Genomic DNA, 22609 nt, shown 5'->3' with positions numbered 1-22609 from the left:
AAGCTTTTTACGGCTTTCTATAGTTGACCAATTGATGCGACTCATGGAAGGATCAATTACAGGGGTGAAAGATTGTAGTTTGTCGATCAATTGTTCAGCCGTAGCAGTAGAGATTATGATTTGTCGTGCCGAAGATGTTAGAAATTCCTGTTCCACAACTTGATCAAGAAAAGACAACAAAGTATCATAAAAACCATTAACATTGAGCAAACCTATAGGTTTATGGTGAATGTGAAGTTGGGCCCAAGAGGAAATATGAAAGATCTCTTCCAATATGCCCAGACCACCTGGTAAGGCAATGAAGGCATCAGCATGGTTAAACATTGTATTCATTCGATCAAACATTGTGGAAACCTGTAGTTCCTCTCCAATTGTTCTTCCAATGATGTCCCCTTTTGTTAAAGCTTCGGGGACGACCCCCAAAACTTGACTACCTCCTAAAAATGCAGCTATTGCCACACCCCCCATTAACCCAAGGTTGCCTCCTCCATACACTAAATGAATCTTTTTCTCAGCTAGTACCTGACCAAGATGATTTGCTACTTCTAAAAAAGCTATTTCCTTCCCAGGACTGGATCCACTGAAAACACAAATATTTTTTATGTGATAACTTGAGGAACCTGCCATTTCTACACGCTTCTATATCTGTCTAATGTAAGGGTTGAGTAGAAATGAGGGGAAGGAAAAGAAGATTTTATAGATGAGAAATTGAAGATGCAATCATACCACCTATATGTAGGCCAGCTGGAGTCTCACGCTCTCTCTCTTAATTTATTTATTTATTTGAAAAAGCATGTGTATGTACAGGTAGTTGTGATTGTGGCTCACATCTTCCCTTGGTTTTACGTCCAAGAACGGCTTAAACGCCCTCTATGGGTCGGGGATAGGCTTCCCATCTAGTTTTCTTAAAAACTGGCAAACAGGGTCTTTTTTAGTCAGATTCCCAAGACTAAGTCTATCATGTTCTTTATGAAAATGGGGCCATAAATCATGAATTGCACGATGCACATCTCCACTAGGATGCGTCTCAAGGGTCAATAAAAGATTATCTAAAGACCCCTTACTCAGGCCATCCTTAATGAATTGTATTTTATCTTCACGGTTTATAGATACCATTCCTAGAGAACAACATGTTGCATTGCAAGTCCATCTGGCACATTTGTGACAGACTTTCAGTCGTTTTGCACGACGTTTCTTTGCAAAAGTGCTTTTACCTGTTCCAGGCATGTGTGAAATGAAAGAATTGGAGGACTCACCTGATAATCGGACCTTTGCTTCAATCAGCCAGCGAATATCTTCAGGAATTCCATGATCCATTAACAACTTCAATCTTGCACACCTAGCATGGTAAATTTTTGTAATCGCATTCTGAGGCAGAGCGGGAAAATACTTTTTCAATTTTTCAAGAGTGGTGTCCATTTTCAAATGAGAATTGGAGAAGAGATTCAAAGAAGAGAGAAAGAGCAAAGAATTGCACAAATATATACAGATATTAGTTATTATGGGAAACTGAAAGAACCGACTTAAGTCACGGAGTACCGTTATCCGCCTTTTGACCGGGGTGAGAGAAACTAGCAAAATGAAACACAAAACAATGTGAGAAAACGAATCAATCTTTATATACAGGATCACTCAATTCAATCGAGTCATTTTCAACTGAAAAATTATCAAAGTAGACTTTCAAACGATGTCCATTTACCTTGAAAACATTGTCATTCTTTGGATTCTCGATATCACAGGCCCCATATGGATACACATGTTTCACAATGAAAGGACCACTCCATCTTGATCTTAGTTTTCCAGGAAATAAATGGAGTTGAGAATTATAAAGCAAAACTTTTTGACCAACATTGAATGTTTTTCTCAATATTTTCTTGTTATGCAACTCTTTGATTCTTGCTTTATGAATTCTTGAATTTTCATATGCATCATTTCTTATTTCCTCAAGCTCATTTATTTGTAATTTTCGCAGTTGACCAACATCATCAAGGTTTGAATTAAAAGCTTTAATAGCCCAATAAGCTTTATGTTCAAGTTCCACAGGCAAGTGACAAGGTTTTCCATAGACTAGTCTATAAGGTGACATACCTAATGATGTTTTATAAGCAGTTCGATAAGCCCAAAGTGCATCATTAAGTCTTAAAGACCAGTCTTTCCTATTAGGGTTCATTGTTTTCTCCAAGATTTGTTTGATCTCCCTATTAGCAAGCTCTACCTGTCCACTAGTCTAACGGTGATAAGGGGTGGCAACTTTGTGAGTGATTCCATATTTCTTCATTAAAGACTCAAATGGCTTGTTGCAGAAATGTGTTCCACCATCACTTATCATGGCTCGAGGGATTCCAAATCGACTTAAAATATTTTCTTTCAAGAATTTTATCACTGTTTTGTGATCATTGTTTCGACTTGGAATTGCCTCTATCCATTTTGAAACATAATCTACTGCGACTAATATGTACACGAAACCAAACGATGAAGGAAATGGACCCATGAAATCTATACCCCAACAGTCAAAGATCTTAATGACAAGAATAGGATTTAAAGGCATCATGTGACGTTTTGAAATCGATCCCAACTTTTGACAATTTTCACAAATCTTACAAAATGCATGTGAGTCCTTGAACATGGTAGGCCAGTAAAATCCGCATTGTAAGATTTTTGCAGTTGTCTTTCTTGATGAGAAATGGCCCCCACATGCCTCAGAATGACAAAATTTAATGACACTACTTACCTCATTGTCAGGAATGCATCTTCGAAATATTTGATCAGAACAATATTTGAATAAATAAGGGTCATCCCAATAAAAGTTCTTTACTTCGTTCAAGAACTTTCATTTGTCCTGGGTACTCCAATGAGCTGGCAATTGTCCTGAAACAAGAAAATTAACAATATTAGCAAACCAAGGCATCGTAGAGACAGAAAATAAAGATTCATCAGGAAAGTAGTCATCGATTGGTGTGATGTCAGATTTTGAATCTGTTGTCAATCTTGACAAATGATCGGCGACAACATTTTCGGTGCCTTTCTTGTCTTTGATTGTGATGTCAAATTCTTGAAGTAACAAAATCCACCGAACCAATCTAGCCTTAGAATCTTTCTTAGAAAGAAGATATTTCAAGGCTGCATGATCACTAAAAACAACAACAGGTGAGCCAACAAGATAAGACCTGAATTTTTCACATTCAAATACTACTGCAAGTAATTCTTTTTCAGTGGTGGTGTAATTCATTTGAGCACTATTCAAAGTTTTACTTGCATAGTAAATCACATAGGGTTTCTTATCTTCTCTTTGTTCCAAGACAGCACCCACGGCATAGTCACTAGCGTCACACATTATTTCAAAAGGTAATGACCAATCAGGAGGTTGAATGACAGGAGCAGAAGTAAGCAGGTTTTTAAGTTTAACAAAGGCTTCTTCGCAATGTTCAGTCCATTCAAAAATATTATCCTTTGTTAGAAGGCTACTCAAGGGCTTAGATATCACACTAAAATCTTTGATGAACCTTCTATAAAAACCAGCATGTCATAAGAATGATCTAACATCTTTAATAGATTTTGGTGTTGGCAAGTTAGCAATTAACTCAATTTTAGATTTGTCAACCTCAATTCCTTTTGATGAAACAATGTGACCAAGTACAATGCCGTCTGTTACCATAAAGTGACATTTTTTCCAATTTAGTACAAGATTCATCTCTTCACACCTGCTCAAAACCTTTTCTAAGTTAGTCAAACAATCATCAAATGAATCACCAAAAACAGAAAAATCATCCATAAAAATCTCAAGAAAACGTTCAACCATATCACTGAATATACTAAGCATGCATCTTTGAAACGTGGCTGGTGTATTACATAATCTGAAAGGCAATCTTCGATATGCAAAAGTACCAAATGGACATGTGAAAGTAGTTTTCTCTTGATCTTCTAATGCAATTTCAATTTGGTTGTAGCTTGAATAGCCATCGAGGAAACAATAAAATTCATGACCTGCAACTCTTTCTAGAATTTGATCTATGAAAGGTAAAGGAAAATGATCTTTTCTAGTCATTGAATTAAGTTTCCTATAATCAATGCACATGCGCCAACCAGTAATAGTCCTAGTTGGAATTAACTCATTTTTTTCATTTGTTATCACAGTAACTCCAGACTTCTTAGGTACCACTTGAGTAGGACTTACCCATTTGCTGTTAGAAATAGGATAAATGATTCCATTATCTAGAAGCTTAATGACTTTATTTTTCACTACTTCTTTCATATTAGGATTAAGCCTTCGTTGCAATTCTCTAGAGGGTTTAGCATTTTCCTCCAAATAAATCCTGTGAGTGCAAATCAAAGGACTAATTCCTTTTATGTCAACTATGGTCCATCCTAATGCATTTTTGTGCATTTTCAGAGTTTGTAATAACTTACCTTCTTGCTGTGCATTAAGTTTGGAAGAGATTATTACTGGAAAAGTTTCATTTTCTCCCAAAAATGAGTATTTGAGATTGAGGGGTAACGGCTTCAGATCAGGTTTTGGTGGTTGAACACTTGAAGGTATTGGCTCAATTGATCGTGGTGGCAATTCCTCAATTTGTGGTCTCCAATTACTTGCGTTTGATTCTTCCTGAAAATAGACCATTTGCAAATCGTCAGATTCATCAATCTCAATTTCACTGGAAGTGGTTTGAAATTGATCATGAACTAATTTTTTAGTAAAGTCCACTTCCTGTAAATCATTATCATCTCCAGGTTGCTTGCAAATGTTGAAAATATTCATCTCCAATGTCATGTTTCCAAAAGATAGCTTCATTAGTCCATTCCTACAATTAATCAATGCATTAGAAGTTGCAAGAAATGGACGCCCTAAAATAACAGGAAATGAATTACATGCTTCAACAGGTTGTGTGTCCAAGACAATAAAATCCACAGGATAAATGAATTTATCGACTTGTACTAACACATCTTCAACTATTCCTCTAGGCACTTTTACAGATCTATCGGCAAGTAAAAGAGTTACAGAAGTTGGTTTTAACTCACCTAGATTGAGACTTTGAAAAACTTAATATGGAAGTAAATTCACACTAGCTTCAAGATCAAGTAAGGCTTTTTCAATTTTATGTTCTCCAATAAAGCAAGAAATTGTAGGACAACCAGGGTCTTTATATTTCAATGCATTATTGTTCTAAAGAATGGCACTTACTTGTTCGGCTAAAAAGGCTTTCTTTTTCACATTCAGTTTTCTCTTCATAGTGCACAGATCTTTCAAAAATTTAGCATAAGAAGGAACCTGTTTGATAGCATCCAGCAAAGGTATATTGATCCTTACCTGTTTGAAAGTTTCAAAGATTTCAGAGTTGTGATTGACTTTCCTTTATTTAGTCATGGCATGAGGAAATGGAAGTGCTGATGGAGAATCAGTCTTTTCTTTGCAATGATCAGATTCAACCCCTTCCTTACCCTCAGAGATTGATTCATCATCATTCTCACAAGGTTCAAGAGTGGGTTTTTCAATAACCTTACCACTGCGAAGAGTGATGACTGATTTGACGTGATCCATGTGTTGGCTTCCCGAACTACCTGCATTCAAATTGTATTGCTCCTTTGGATTTTGTTGTGGTTGAGAAGGAAACTTACCTTTCTCTTGGAAACTGAGAACAGATGTCAATTTTGCAAGAGTATCTTTAAAATCTGTCATGCTTTGAGCAAGTTGAGTGTTAATTGCCTCTTGCTTTTCCATAAATACATGTAATGTTTCTTCAAGATTTCTTCTAGGAGGTGGAGCATAAGGAGGTGCATATCCATGAGAATTTTGGAAATTATGATGTGCTTGAAATAGTGGCTGTGAAGTTTGAGCATTATTGTTCTCACTCTTCCAACTGAAATTTGGATGATTTCTCCAACCAGGGTTATATGTTTGCGAATATGGGTTATGATTGGGCCTTTGAAAACTGTTTAATGCATGGGCTTGTTCATGGAGACATTATTTAAAAGAAGGTAAGGTTGGACAGTCATTGGTTGAATGTTCGTTGGTTTCACAGATTTGACATGCAATGTCTTGAACAGATTTTAATTGACCACTCTTTTTCAATTCTAGTGCTTCGACTTTTTTAGGTAAAGATGCAAACTTGGCTTGGAGGTCATGATCTTCCCTAAGGTTGTACATAACCCCCACTAGATGTATGAGGTTGAGTTTTACTTGGTGCCTCATAAGTACCTGTGGTGTCCCAATTTTGTGCATTTTCAGCTAGTAAATCTAAGTACTCCATTGTTTCATTAGGGTCTTTATCCTCAAAAGTTCCATTGCACATCAATTCAACCATTTTCCTATCTCTCGGAGTTAACCCTTCATAAAAATGTGAAACTAATCTCCATGTTTCAAAACCATGATGAGGGCAAGTATTAAGGAAGTCTCGATACCTATCCCAACATTGATAAAATGTTTCTCCTGGTTTTTGAGAGAAAGTAATGATTTGTCTTTTGAAAGAGTTTGTTCTGTGGGATGGAAAAAACTTCTTTAAAAATTGTTGTTGCATTTCATCCCAAGCACGAATGGATCCAGGTCTCAAATTTTGTAGCCATGTTTTAGCTTTATCTTTTAATGAAAAAGGAAAAAGCTTCAATCTAATGGTGTTCATGCTACAATTCGAGTCATTATAGGTGTTGCAAACCTCCTCAAATTCCCTTAAATGCAAGTATGGATTTTCTAAATCTAAGCCATGAAAAGATGGTAAAAGTTGAATAATGTCGGTCTTAAAATTAAAATGAGATGCATCAGGAGGAAAAACTATGCATGAGGGTGCATTTGTTCTTGTGGGATTCATGTGGTCTCTAAGAGTTCTAACCCGAATATTCTCATTATTCTCATTATGAAGCGATTGGTTATCTTCTTCAGCCATATTTTCTGAAAATGATGAGGATATCCTACACAGTCTACCACTTAATGTACGTGACCACATTCTCATGCACGTGTAAGAAGAAAATAAAAACAAAGAGAAACAAAACAAAAGTAACAAAGTTAGATACAAGAAAAGAGAAAAGAGAAAAGAGAAAATAAAGTAAATACTATAATTTGTACAAGAATTTACCTCCCCGGCAACGGCGCCAAAAAACTTGACATGACAAAAAGATTGATGTCTTTTTCCAAGTGCAGGAGTGTCGAAGTAATAAATAACCCGGCAAGACCGGGGTCGAACCACAGGGAGGTTACTTGTATAAATTATAGATAACAATAATACTACAACAATAGTAACAATAATAATAATAATAATAATAATAATAATAATAATAATAATAATAGTGATAACAATAATAGTGAAGAAGAACAGGAAGAAGTTGATGAGAACTTTGAGATGAAAGATTAACGTAAGGATTAAACAATGATAACAACAAATACCAAGGTTAGAGGATCCACTAATGGTACATCAAACAAGTATATTATAAACTCTTATTATTCAACTGGAAACCACACACAAAGGAGGTTCCAATCGGATTATAAATTGTTAACATGATTACATTAGTTATCTTATTTGAATAATGCTAATACTTGTAAATGTTGTCAGGCATTCATGATTATAACTTATGTTAACAACAAATCAAGTTCCTTTCATAGCTCAGGTGTCGGTTATACCATACAGTATGGGCTATGAAAGTGCCAAGTATTTGTTGTACCAAATGTTATACAACATAAATCTAGATTAAGCATTTAACAAGCAAAGTATTATAAGTGAACAAGATAGCAAATATAAAGCATGTTAGTATCCAACATTAAGGTCCATGTTAAGTTTGTATTATACTTATTCTTACACCATTAGTGTACCCTTTTCACCTTGACATAATAAACTTAGTTAAACATAATGAAAGAAAGAAACATAAATAAACAAGGAAAGGAAATGAAAAGCATACGCAAGAGATTAATTATAAGCAAAACTTAAGCATTACAAAATATAAAGAGAGAAAACAAGAGCATGATCTTGATCTGAACACCAAGATGCCTCAATACATGGCAAATGCCTCCTTTTATAGGCCAAAATTCGGAACTATTGATTTGTTGACTAATTGATGATTTGGTGGCCACATCTTGACTTGGTGACAATTCTTATCTTCTTGTCTGCCAAACACGTCATTGATGACATCATAATTTGAACAAACTTAAATCATGAAAGTTCTAGGAAATTGTCTCATCTTTCTAGGGTAAAAATTTGAGATCATTTGAACTTCTAGAACTCGAGATATGGGCTGAACACTGAACAGTGTTTGGGCTGCAGGACAGATTCAGACTTCTTCTTTGTTGCTACAATTTGGACTTGAAAACGGCCTTGTTAAATCTTAGGCTCCACATGAAAGTTGTAGGCCTATGTCTTAGCTTTTCATCCATATAAAATGGACCTAAATTCAAGATCTACAGCTCCAGATATGACCCAATTACCAAACTGTGTTCCAGTTTGGACTGCACCAGCATCTCTTTGGCTATCTTTTTGTCCTTTCAATTTCAGTACTTCAACTCATCAATCAATTCTTTCATTTATTTGATAGGCCTGCATTTAAGATGAACATTTACCATACATTAAAGGTATCTTATATAATTTTATATGTTATTATAAAACATGCTTTAGTTAAGGAGTTATTGATACTTTAAGTGCAAAATGATGATATAAAACCTTGATAAAAATGCACTTTTAAGTACTAATCACATGATTAAAAGTTCATGTTAAAAAATATACACACATAGACATGAGTTTGCATTCCTATCGTACTAATAGCCATTACAAATTTAAACAAAAAAGATCTAATAAAAGTTATACATTCAGTACATTGATTAATACAAAATACAATTGTGATTTAGAATGCATCTACATGATCCCTTGCAAAAGTAGGTCCCCGTGTATCGGGTTCCCTAGACATCTCGTGGGTGTGACGTCCCTGTAGCAGTACAAAACATTTAAGAGAATGTAATTACTAAATAATAATAATGGTAGCTAAACAGTCTGGCAGTTAAGTGAAGCATTGTCATTTATAATTTCTTCATGTACTGGGTATAAACAGCTTGTAGTGTATATAAATGCACCAATTTTTACAATCAACCATAATCTTAAACCCGGTTATCCTCTTAAGGCATTATTTGCTGAGGTTAACCATTCACTCACCCCCGGCCATCCCTTCGGATGCCATTAGCCGAAGCTAAGCATTCATTTGTCCCAGCCATCCATTAGGATGCCATTAGCCGAAGCTAATCATTGATTTGTCCCGGCCATCCCTTCAGATGCCATTAGCCGAAGCTAATCATTCTTTGTCCCGACCATCCATTCGGATGCCATTAGCCAAAGCTAATTATTCATTTGTCCCGGCCATCCATTTGGATGCCATTAGCCGAAGCTAATCATTCATTTGTCCCGGCCATCCCTTCAGATGCCATTAGCTGAAGCTAATCATTCTTTGTCCCGGCCATCCATTCGGATGCCATTAGCCGAAGCTAATCAACCATTTGTCAACATTTAAGCGTTCGACATTCTAATATCAGTTCTAACACAATATGGTAATAATCATGTTAAAGTATTTCATTAATCAGCGTATGAAAAAAAAGGAAGGTGCAAGTCACCTACCTGCTCCACCTGTGGGTTGTTCTTGTCTTGACGATGGTCCAATCCCGACCGCACCACCTAAGACATCAACGGTCATAAATCAGCACATTTATATTTTTGAATCACATTCGTCACCACACTTATTTCAAAAGTTCATATGTTCACATTCAAGTGTTCCACATTTTACACCATCATACTATGAAATTGTTACTAGCATTTAAGTCATTTTTGCCTAGGAGGCTTATTTTAGAAATCGGCAGTGAAAACTTGTTCGCTGCAGGCTACCCAATTCGGCAGCGAAAACTGTTTCGGTGCAGGCAGCTAGTTCGGCAGCGAAAACTATTTCGCTGCCGACAGCTAGTTCAGCAGCAAAAACTGTTTCGTTGTTGGCGCCACAGTTTCGGCAGCAAATCACAATTTCGCTGCTATCACGGTTTCGGCAGCGAATCAGAGTTTCGCTGCATAACACACAATTCGGCAGCGAATCACAATTTCACTGTAGCCATTACGGTTTCGGCAGCGAATCAGAGTTTCGCTGCACAACACACAATTCGGCAGCGAATGCTAGTTCGCTGCAGAAGACTCAGTTTCGGCAGCAAATGCTAATTCGCTACGGCTGACATAGTTTCGGCAGCAAATCAGAGTTTCGCTGCACAACACACAATTCGGCAGCGTATGCTAGTTCGCTGCAGAAGACTCAGTTTTGGCAGCGAATCACAAATTCGTTGCAGCTGACACGGTTTCGGCAGCAGATCAGAGCTTCGCTGCACAACACACAATTCGGCAGTGAATCACAATTTCGCTGCAGCCATCATGGTTTTGGCAACGAATCAGAGTTTCGCTGCACAACACCGAATTCGGCAGCGAATGCTAGTTCGCTGCAGAAGACTCAGTTTCGGCAGCGAATGCTAACTTGCTGCAGCTGACACAGTTTCGGCAGCGAATCAGAGTTTCGCTGCACAACACACAATTCGGCAGTGTATGCTAGTTCGCTGCAGAAGACTCAGTTTCGGCAGCGAATCACAAATTCGCTGCAGCTGACACAGTTTCGGCAGCGGATCAGAGTTTCGTTGCACAACACACAATTCGGCAGTGAATCACAATTTTGCTGCAGCCATCACAATTTTGGCAGCAAATCAGAGTTTCGCTACACAACACCCAATTCGACAGCGAATGCTAGTTCGCTGCAGAAGACTCAGTTTCGGCAGCGAATGCTAACTCGCTGCAGCTGACACAGTTTCGGCAGCGAATCAGAGTTTCGCTGCACAACACACAATTCGGCAGTGTATGCTAGTTCGCTGCAGAAGACTCAGTTTCGGCAGCGAATCACAAATTCGCTGCAGCTGGCACCGTTTCGGCAGCGGATCAGAGTTTCGTTGCACAACACACAATTTAGCACTGAATCACAATTTCGCTGCAGCCATCACAATTTCCGCAACGAATCAGAGTTTCGCTGCACAACACCCAATTCGACAGCGAATGCTAGTTCGCTGCAGAAGACTCAGTTTCGGCAGCGAATGCTAACTCGCTGCAGCTGACACAGTTTCGACAACGAATCAGAGTTTCGTTGCACAACACACAATTCGGCATGAACACACACACCACACATGTTTTAACAACCCTAGCATATACACTATCACTAAGTTCCAGCAGAATACACACATTGAAACCATCAATTTCTGCACCTAATCCTTCAACAAAATCCCAGCAAAACACACACATTGAAAACCATCAATTTCACCATATAATCTTTCAATAAATTCCAGCAGAACACACACATTTTATGCTGGCCAACCCCCTAGTTAAAGTCAGCCCTCTACCATGATTTGTTATTTCCATTTTATTCATATTTCTTTGTTAGATGTTCTGAAATTGGCTTCATTTCATTTCAGTTTCCTTGTTCTCCTAGTTAATTTCAATTTCCTTCACAGCTAGCTTAGGTCTTAGGTCAATTTCCTTAGGGTTTTTCTTCTTCATTTTCGTTTTTTGGTCTTAAAGGGAAGAGGAAGGGAGTTTCATGACCCATACCTTTCGAATCTAACTAAGTTGAGGAAGGTTTGACACTATTCTTTCTCTTCTCCTGCTGGTTCTCCTCCTTCTTCTTGCTCTCACGTTTTCCAGCCCTCTTCTTCCTTTCCTCTAGGCTGCTGTCCAGTCTTCTCTCAAGGTCTCATCTTACCCTCACACGTTCACAAAGCACTATATATTGGTTTGGTATAGGTTTCTGTTGTGAAAGAGGAAGGGAAGAATGACATGCAGTTGCTGTTCTGGGAAGAGGATGGATCATCCTCTCTCTCTCCTCCTTGTACTTATACTCCCCATGAAATGAGGTGGGTTGTTTGGGGGTTGGTTTAGATGTGTTCTTATCCTTGTTTTGGTTTATCTAAAACCGGTTTTACCCCTCTCTACCAGCTCTTTAAGTTAATTAATTTAATTTTAATTTTTTTTAACAGTAACTGCGTCACTACGGATGCAGAAATCGGTAGCGAAAACTGCGTCACTGCCGATGCAGGAATCGGCAGCGAAAACTGCCGATCATGAAATCGGTAGCGAAAACTGAGATCGGCAGCGAAAATTGCGTCGCTGCCGATCATGAAATCGACAGCGAAAACTGCACCATCAATTTATATATATATATATATATATATATATACACACCTATATTTTCTCTTGGGTGTTTACATATTAGGTGTTAAAACACCCCTTCGGGCTTAATTGCTTAGGTTAGGGAGGCCTACCTAGAGAAAGAAAAACAATGATGGTCTTATTATGATAGGTGGTCTACCTAGAAAAATAATGGTCTCATTGTGATGGGTGATCTACCTTAGTGGAAAAAAAATATGATCTCGTTGTGATGGGTGACCTACCTAAATGCAAGATGGTCTCATTATGATGGGTGACCTACCCAAAAACATGATGGTCTCATTGTGATGGGTGACCTACCTAGATGGAAGATGATGGTCTTATTGTGATGGGTGACCTACCCAGATGAAAGATGATGGTCTCATTATGATGGGTGACCTACCCAGATGTAAGTGAAAAGGTTTTTAGAAAGGGGTCTGAATATATAGAGGCTTGCCCATTGTAAAGATTTTAGAAAAAAATCCATGTTTTTTTAGGAAATGGTCTCTATATCGGATGACCTGCCTGTTTTAAGATTTTTAGAAAAACTCCATGCTTTTTCTATAAAATGGTCTCGATATCAAGTGACTTACCCATTTTAAACTTCAAAAGAAATCATCTTACCTCGAGGAATGAAGTTGTGCTGGTTCATTTTCTTTTTCATAATTCTGTTGACCTGAGATTTTGTACCTCAGCGATTCCCAAAACCTTGGAGCTATTTTGTCTTTCATCACACCTTTCCTGCTAGGTTAGTGTTATGATAATATAGCATGCATGTTTTGTTATCTATTTTGGAAACATAGGTCCCCCCTTTACATTGTAGACTTCTTTGAGCTCTTGTTTCCATTTGTTTGCCCCACTTATCCTCTTGAACTAGAATATGCTCCCGTGCTACATTTCCTATCCTTTTCATGCTTGATGAAGATATTTCCAGTTTTAAAGAGATGCTGGTGCAGTCCAAACTGGAACACAGTTCGGTAATTGGGTCATATCTGAAGCTGTAGATCTTGGATTGAGGTCAATTTTATATGGATGGAAAGCTAAGACATAGGCCTACAACTTTCATGTGGAGCCTAAGATTTAACAAGGTCATTTTCAAGTCCAAATTGTAGCAACAAAGAAGAAGTCCGAATCTATCCTGCAGCCCAGACACTGTTCAGTGTTCAGCCCATATCTCGAGTTCTAGAAGTCCAAATGATCTCAGATTTTTACCCTAGAAAGATGAGACAATTTCCTAGAACTTTCATGATTCAAGTTTGTTCAAATTATGACGTCATCAATGACGTTTTTGGCAGACAAGAAGATAAGAATTGTCACCAAGTCAAGATGTGGCCACCCACTCATCAATTAGTCAACAAATCAATAGTTCCGAATTTTGGCCTATAAAAGGAGGCATTTGCCATGTATTGAGGCATCTTGGTGTTCAGATCAAGATCATGCTCTTGCTTTCTCTCTTTATATTTTGTAATGCTTAAGTTTTGCTTATAATTAATCTCTTGCTTATGCTTTTCATTTCCTTTCCTTGTTTATTTATGTTTCTTTCTTTCATTATGTTTAACTAAGTTTATTATGTCAAGGTGAAAAGGGTACACTAATGGTGTAAGAATAAGTATAATATAAACTTAACATGGACCTTAATGTTGGATACTAACATGCTTTATATTTGCTATCTTGTTCACTTATAATACTTTGCTTGTTAAATGGTTAATCTAGATTTATGTTGTATAACATTTGGTACAACAAATACTTGGCACTTTCATAGCCCATACTGTATGGTATAACCGACACCTGAGCTATGAAAGGAACTTGATTTGTTGTTAACATAAGTTATAATCATGAATGCCTGACAACATTTACAAGTATTAGCATTATTCGAATAAGATAACTAATGTAATCAAGTTAACAATTTATAATCCGATTGGAACCTCCTTTGTGCGTGGTTTCCAATTGAATAATAAGAGTTTATAATATACTTGTTTGATGTACCATTAGTGGATCCTCTAACCTTGATATTTGTTGTTATCATTGTTTAATCCTTACGTTAATCTTTCATCTCAAAGTTCTCATCAACTTCTTCCTGTTCTTCTTCACTATTATTGTTATCATTATTATTATTATTATTATTATTGTTATTGTTATTGTTACTATTGTTGTAGTATTATTGTTATCTATAATTTATACAAGTAACCTCCCTGTGGTTCGACCCCGGTCTTGCCGGGTTATTTATTACTTCGACACTCCTGCACTTGGGAAAAGACATCAATCTTTTGGTCATGTCAAGTTTTTTGGCGCCGTTGTCGGGGAGGTAAATTCTTGTACAAATTATAGTATTTACTTTATTTTCTCTTTTCTCTTTTCTTGTATCTAACTTTGTTACTTTTGTTTTGTTTCTCTTTGTTTTTATTTTCTTCTTACACGTGCATGAGAGTGTGGTCACGTACATTAAGTGGTAGACTGTGTAGGATATCCTCATCATTTTCAAAAAATATGGCTGAAGAAGATAACCAATCGCTTTATAATGAGAATAATGAGAATATTCGGGTTAGAACTCTTAGAGACCACATGAATCCCACAAGAACAAGTGCACCCTCATGCATAGTTTTTCCTCCTGATGCATCTCATTTTAATTTTAAGACCGACATTATTCAACTTTTACCATCTTTTCATGGCTTAGATTTAGAAAATCCATACTTGCATTTAAGGGAATTTGAGGAGGTTTGCAACACCTATAATGACTCGAATTGTAGCATGAACACCATTAGATTGAAGCTTTTTCCTTTTTCATTAAAAGATAAAGCTAAAACATGGCTATAAAATTTGAGACCTGGATCCATTCGTGCTTGGGATGAAATGCAACAACAATTTTTAAAGAAGTTTTTTCCATCCCACAGAACAAACTCTTTCAAAAGACAAATCATTACTTTCTCTCAAAAACCAGGAGAAACATTTTATCAATGTTGGGATAGGTATCGAGACTTCCTTAATACTTGCCCCCATCATGGTTTTGAAACATGGAGATTAGTTTCACATTTTTATGAAGGGTTAACTTCGAGAGATAGGCAAATGGTTGAATTGATGTGCAATGGAACTTTTGAAGATAAAGACCCTAACGAAACAATGGAGTACTTAGATTTACTAGCTGAAAATGCACAAAATTGGGACACCACAGGTACTTATGAGGCACCAAGTAAAACCCAGCCTCATACATCTAGTGGGGGTTATGTACAACCTTAAGAAAGATCATGACCTCCAAGCCAAGTTTGCATCTTTAGCTAAAAAAGTCGAAGCACTAGAATTGAAAAAGAGTGGTCAATTAAAATCTGTTCAAGACATTGCATGTCAAATTTGTGAAACCAACGAACATTCAACCAATGACTGTCCAACCTTACCTTCTTTTAAAGAATGTCTCCATGAACAAGCCCATGCATTAAACAGTTTTCAAAGGCCCAATCATAACCCATATTCGCAAACATATAACCCTGGTTGGAGAAATCATCCAAATTTCAGTTGGAAGAGTGAGAATAATAATGCTCAAACTTCACAGCCACCATTTCAAGCACATCATAATTTCCAAAATTCTCATGGATATGCACCTCCTTATGCTCCACCTCCTAGAAGAAATCTTGAAGAAACATTACATGTATTTATGGAAAAGCAAGAGGCAATTAACACTCAACTTGCTCAAAGCATGACAGATTTTAAAGATACTCTTGCAAAATTGACATCTGTTCTCCGTTTCCAAGAGAAAGGTAAGTTTCCTTCTCAACCACAACAAAATCCAAAGGAGCAATACAATTTGAATGCAGGTAGTTCGGGAAGCCAACACATGGATCACGTCAAATCAGTCATCACTCTTCGCAGTGGTAAGGTTATTGAAAAACCCACTCTTGAACCTTGTGAGAATGATGATGAATCAATCTCTGAGGGTAAGGAAGGGGTTGAATCTGATCATTGCAAAGAAAAGACTGATTCTCTGTCAGCACTTCCATTTCCTCATGCCATGACTAAACAAAGGAAAGTCAATCACAACTCTAAAATCTTTGAAACTTTCAAACAGGTAAGGATCAATATACCTTTGCTGGATGCTATCAAACAGGTTCCTTCTTATGCTAAATTTTTGAAAGATCTGTGCACTGTGAAGAGAAAACTGAATGTGAAAAAGAAAGCCTTTTTAGCCGAACAAGTAAGTGCCATTCTTCAGAACAATAATGCATTGAAATATAAAGACCCTGGTTGTCCTACAATTTCTTGCTTTATTGGAGAACATAAAATTGAAAAAGCCTTACTTGATCTTGAAGCTAGTGTGAATTTACTTCCATATTCAGTTTTCCAAAGTCTCAATCTAGGTAAGTTAAAACCAACTTCTGTAACTCTTTTACTTGCCGATAGATCTGTAAAAGTGCCTAGAGGAATAGTTGAAGATGTGTTAGTACAAGTCGATAAATTCATTTATCCTATGGATTTTATTGTCTTGGACACACAACCTGTTGAAGCATGTAATTCATTTCTTGTTATTTTAGGGCGTCCATTTCTTGCAACTTCTAATGCATTGATTAATTGTAGGAATGGACTGATGAAGCTATCTTTTGGAAACATGACATTGGAGATGAATATTTTCAACATTTGCAAGCAACCTGGAGATGATAATGATTTACAGGAAGTGGACTTTACTGAAAAATTAGTTCATGATCAATTTCAAACCACTTCCAGTGAAATTGAGATTGATGAATTATTCAAATATTGTTCTGATCAAATATTTCGAAGATGCATTCCTGACAATGAGGTAAGTAATGTCATTAAATTTTGTCATTCTGAGGCATGTGGGGGCCATTTCTCATCAAGAAAGACAACTGCAAAAATCTTACAATGCGGATTTTACTGGCCCACCATGTTCAAGGACTCCCATGCATTTTGTAAGATTTATGAAAATTGTCATTAAGATCTTTGACTGTTGGGGTATAGATTTCATGGGTCCATTTCCTTCATCGTTTGGTTTCGTGTACATATTAGTCGCAGTAGATTATGTTTCAAAATGGATAGAGGCAATTCCAAGTCGAAACAATGATCACAAAACAGTGATAAAATTCTTGAAAGAAAATATTTTGAGTCGATTTGGAATCCCTCGAGCCATGATAAGTGATGGTGGAACACATTTCTGCAACAAGCCATTTGAGTCTTTAATGAAGAAATATGGAATCACTCACAAAGTTGCCACCCCTTATCACCCTTAGACTAGTGGACAGGTAGAGCTTGCTAATAGGGAGATCAAACAAATCTTGGAGAAAACAGTGAACCCTAATAGGAAAGACTGGTCTTTAAGACTTAATGATGCACTTTGGGCTTATCGAACTGCTTATAAAACATCATTAGGTATGTCACCTTATAGACTAGTCTATGGAAAACCTTGTCACTTGCCTGTGGAACTTGAACATAAAGCTTATTGGGCTATTAAAGCTTTTAATTCAAACCTTGATGATGCTGGTCAACTGTGAAAATTACAAATAAATGAGCTTGAGGAAATAAGAAATGATGCATATGAAAATTCAAGAATTCATAAAGCAAGAATCAAAGAGTTGCATGACAAGAAAATATTGAGAAAAACATTCAATGTTGGTCAAAAAGTTTTGCTTTATAATTCTCGACTCCATTTATTTCCTGGAAAACTAAAATCAAGATGGAGTGGTCCTTTCATTGTGAAACATGTGTATCCATATGGGGCCTGTGATATCGAGAATTCAAAGAATGACAATGTTTTCAAGGTAAATGGACATCGTTTGAAAGTCTACTTTGATAATTTTTCAGTTGAAAATGACTCGATTGAATTGAGTGATCCTCTATATAAAGATTGATTTGTTTTCTCACATTGTTTTGTGTTTCATTTTGCTAGTTTCTCTCACCCCGGTCAAAAGGCGGATAACGGTACTCCGTGACTTAAGTCGGTTCTTTCAGTTTCTCATAATAACTGATATCTGTGTATATTGGTGCAATTCTTTGCTCTTTCTCTCTTCTTTGAATCTCTTCTCCAATCAAGCTGCAATTTTTGGAAGAATTTAAAGGCCCAAGTATATGCTGTTATGCCCAAAAATAGAAAAATACAAATTCAAAGGTCAAAGTAAATGAGTATCGGACGAATTTGCATAAAAATTAAGTCCAATGACATAATTAAATTTTTAATGGGCCAATTTGATTTAATCATGGGCCAAATTGAATTTTAATTATGTTTAAGAATTAATTTAGGTCCAATTGAAGGAGTTAATTAAGTGCAAGGACTTAATTATACTTTAAGCGGGTCAAAATTAATTGGAGGGCTTAATTGGTGAAAATTAAGTTTGGGAGCTTAATTTGGACTTAATTGAAAAATCAGAATTTTAAGAGACCCAATTTAATTTTTACCAAGTGAATTGATTAAAATCAGGGGCCAAACACAAAACTTGAGGGACCAATTTTGAAACCCGAAAAAACTATTTTGCCTATAAATAGCCTTCATTTTCAGCTAAAGAGGGGGGCAATTTTGACAACTTAAAAAAAATATACAAAAAAACCTAACCCTAAACCCATTTTTTCAAGGGAAGCCGCCGCCTCCCACCTGATTAAAAATTTCCTTCCTCCTTTCAACCCGCAGCTGGTTCTCTCCCAAAAACTGACATAATCTTCCTTCTTCTCGCCGGCCAAGGAACCCACTCCAGCTCCTCATCTTCTCTCAATCTTCACCCCACAACCGGCAAGAGGCAGCCTCTTTTACTCTCCTCTCAGCCGGTCTTCGCCATCAGCAGCGGCGTCTTCCCCTTATCTCAACCGATTTCCACTGCATCTAGCGGCCTCCGTCATCTCCTTCGGCGCCATCCAGCCTCCCGCGACGGCCGAGCGATTGACTCCTTTCTTCAGCCCAGCGGCGACGCCCCTCCTTCGATCTGCAGATCCGGCCTCCTACAACTGCCGAATGCCTGTCCAGCCTGCCTCTTCAACTGGCGAAGCACCGCCAGTGAAGCAGCCATCCCAGACTGCCACCGCCGACTGGAGTGAAGACCATCAGCGAAGCAGCCATCTCCACCGTAGCTTCAACGGTGATGAACGACGGCTGTGGGTGCTTGACCGCTTTTTATGTTCGGCTTGTTTTAACTCGCAAGTGCACGAGTGTGCGATGTAGCAATTAACTCGGTAAGATCGAGGTCATATCCACAAAGAGCTAGATCTGGAAATTAAGCTAGGTAACAAAACAAAACTCAAGAGAAATTAAATTAACAATAACTTGGTTGAAAATGATTGATGGATTTGTTTTCAAAGATGAAAAAGTGTAAATAGATTTTAAATGACAAGAAAAAGTAAGTCTTGGTCCAAATCAATTTTAATGGTGATGTATTGGTGATTCCTTCAACATATATAAGATAACTCAACCTAATATCAACGATGGTGATATTAGATCGGAAGATATTACAATGAAGTTTAAAAAGATGATAATTGATTATTGCTTAAGAATGAACAAGTATTTTCATATTAAGTAAGACATTGAATCAAGCAATCTCTATACCAAAACTAAGGTTTGTGCATAAAAATTCAAGATTATAACATTACCTAAATGATTTCTAAAATTTCTTTGCAATAATAAACATTCATGAAGAAAATGAAAAGATAGACATTAAGATTCATTCATATCTTAAAGAACTCACCTCAACCACCATCATCCTTGATTTGGATCCAAGAAGAAGATTAGCCAACCATGATTATATATAATAACACTTTAATAAACATAAAATGACTTGAATCAAACTGAAATAATGAGTTTTACAAGCTAAAGAACTGAAATCTATAAAGAAGAACACAACACAATTTCAGTAAAAATTCGGACACAAATCTGACTCTAACTTTGGACAGCAATTCGACCCTTTTAGAAGCCTCTCCCGGAGATGGCTATTAGAGACATATTTATAGGCCATTCTGTTATCTTTCCAGATCATTAAAGAACAGCTCATTTGGACATCTGAGTCAAAAGGTATGGACAAAACACCGAAAGGTGTTCTGGAAAATTAAACCAGGCCAGCTTGGAGAACACTTTGGTGCACGTTTTTCTTCCTCCTTTATGAGTTGTCTCTTTCTTCTTTTGACCCAAAATAATGTTACAATGTCCCCTCCAGCTTTCCATCCATGTGCTTGCCCTCTTGGATCAATGAATTACCCAAATAAATCAAATGTTATTTATTGTGTGGACATGTAGGATCATGAATTGTGTTTGGGCTGATTTGGGGGCTGATTTGGGGCTGATTTGGGGCTGAATTTAAGCATCAAATAAGGATACAAATGTACATATTATTTGGTCTAAGATTGACATTAAAACCTTGAGTGTTTGATGGTTGAAGTTTGCACACAACATAAGGCATGTTTGGGCTTGAAATAGATCATATGATATTCTTTTCTAGAATTGGACTAGAATTGATTTTTGGGGTAAATTTGGAGCACTTATTTGAACCAAGATTTGCTTCAATCTTCAACTAAATTTCTCTTCAATTCTTTGTTCCGAATTCTGACGTTGAATTTTCTAAAATAAATCATTTAAGCTCCAAAAACCTATCGAGACATTAAAAGAAACTTCATTACTAAAAAGCACATCAATTATTATAAAAAACTCAAATAAAAATAATAAATACATATGTAAAATAAGAGACTTAATGATACTTTTGATGCACAATCAGTGGGTGTGAAGAAAAAACAAATCTAAAATCAACTGCCTGTGTTGCGTTTCTTCGTTGTTTTGCAGGTTACGGCGTCGCCGGCGTTGCGGAGGAGAAGAAGCCAGTTCCGGCCGGCTGTTTTCCTCACGGCGTGTGAACCCACGCGCCGCCAGTGACGGCGGCGCGTTGGAACACGCGCCACCAGCATTCCTGCGGCGTGAATTCCTGCAGTTTCGGTGGTTCCCTTGCAATTTCTGGAGCTTTTAGTACTGTTTTGTAAATTTGGAATTATTTGGTGTAATTTTTATTTATTTTTGAATTTTATAATTTGTATTGTGGATGTAAAAAAAAAAAAGAAAAAGAAAAAAAAGAAAAAATATAATATAATAAAAAAATGTGTGTTTGTGCTTGTATTTCTTTTATTATTATGTTATTGAATTAAAAAAAAAGAAAAAAAGAAAAAACAAAAGAACAAAAATGCATATTTGTATTTATTTCAGGGATCTCAATGAGACGACAAAAGAATAAAGAAGATTTAATATTTTGATTGGATCACGGTGTAGAAGTACAAACTTGTACGGAAGTTGTGTTTCTAAAATCCGATGAAAAGACAAAGTTTTTAAAACTTCTTTAACACATCACAGCCACGAAGCAGCTTACCTTAGGTAGGGTGCGTTAGGGGTGCTAATACCTTCCCTAAACACAATCAGTCCCTTACCCGCGAATCTCTGACAAGACCAGTCAACTTGGGTTTCCTAGTAACCCTCAATTAAATACTAGGTGGCGACTCCAAACAAAATCAATTCCAAATAACAGAGAGAGCAAAAACCGCCATCACCAGGACGGGGCGACGCTGCGCGCGGGGTGTTTTCCGACGTGCGACAGAATGGCGACTCCACTGGGAAGGTATTGTTTCTAACAACATTGGACTAAGCTTTGTGTATTTGATGTGTTTAAATTTTGCCATTTTTGTCTTGTTTTATTTTATCCATGCATTTTTAGAATTGTTTCATGCATCACTTGTATTTATTTTTGAAAGCACACACAAGCCTCTAAGCTAGGTGGGGAGTAGCGGTCTGCCTCATGACTTTTAGTCGGGGTTCAGATTTGTGAAACATTCAACTATGAGCTGAGTGTTTACTCGGTAATGGCGGTTACAGGGTGCCCTGACCATTCCTTGTAAACCCCTATACCGCCTTCGCATGAGGTGGTCACTGGGCAGTTCATAGACCCTTTTAAGACCAGGTAGAAAACCTACCCATGTTCACATGATGAATAGAACCTGTCTTTAGGTTGTATGTGCTATCATTTATCTGCATTGGGACGAACCCTTCTTGAAACATCTTGAATTCAAGACTTGTGGGTGACAGAATGATCGTCACTCCGAAAATTTTCATTGTAGAGTTTGGGCAAGAATCAATATTCTTGTTTCATTATACAAAAGTGACGATCATATGTCACCCCTCGAAGGGCAAGTTCATCATATAGATTGCATGTTCATACATTTTCTCATGCATGCACCAGAATAAAAGGTGGGTCCCCTCCGAGGCTACAACACCTAATTTTAAGCAAGAAAACATTGGAGATAAAGAACGTGCTCTCCGCAGCACCCATTTTCAAAAAGAGTTGGAGTCTCTGAACAAAAGCTTGACTCGCCTCTAGCTTACTCGAGCAAATACTGAGAAATGACCATAGGGAAGTTCCTTCCAACTGACCTATCATCTTGGTTCAAACCCCAACAACAACTTAACCCAAAGAAACTGG

General features: G+C 37.1%; 2 pseudogenes; both read left to right on the top strand.

Annotated features, from left to right (window-relative positions):
- The window catches only part of LOC133704546 (uncharacterized), a 44822-nt pseudogene extending 23710 nt beyond the window's left edge, over positions 1-21112 (top strand).
- Positions 6358-6468, top strand: LOC133681224 (small nucleolar RNA R71; annotated as a pseudogene).
- Positions 21113-22609: the final 1497 nt, after the last annotated feature.

The sequence above is a fragment of the Populus nigra genome, chromosome 1 (assembly GCF_951802175.1).
Source record: "Populus nigra chromosome 1, ddPopNigr1.1, whole genome shotgun sequence".
Lineage (NCBI taxonomy): Eukaryota > Viridiplantae > Streptophyta > Magnoliopsida > Malpighiales > Salicaceae > Populus > Populus nigra.
The sequence above is the reverse complement of the archived record's forward strand: the minus strand, read 5'-3'. Positions and strand labels throughout refer to the sequence as shown.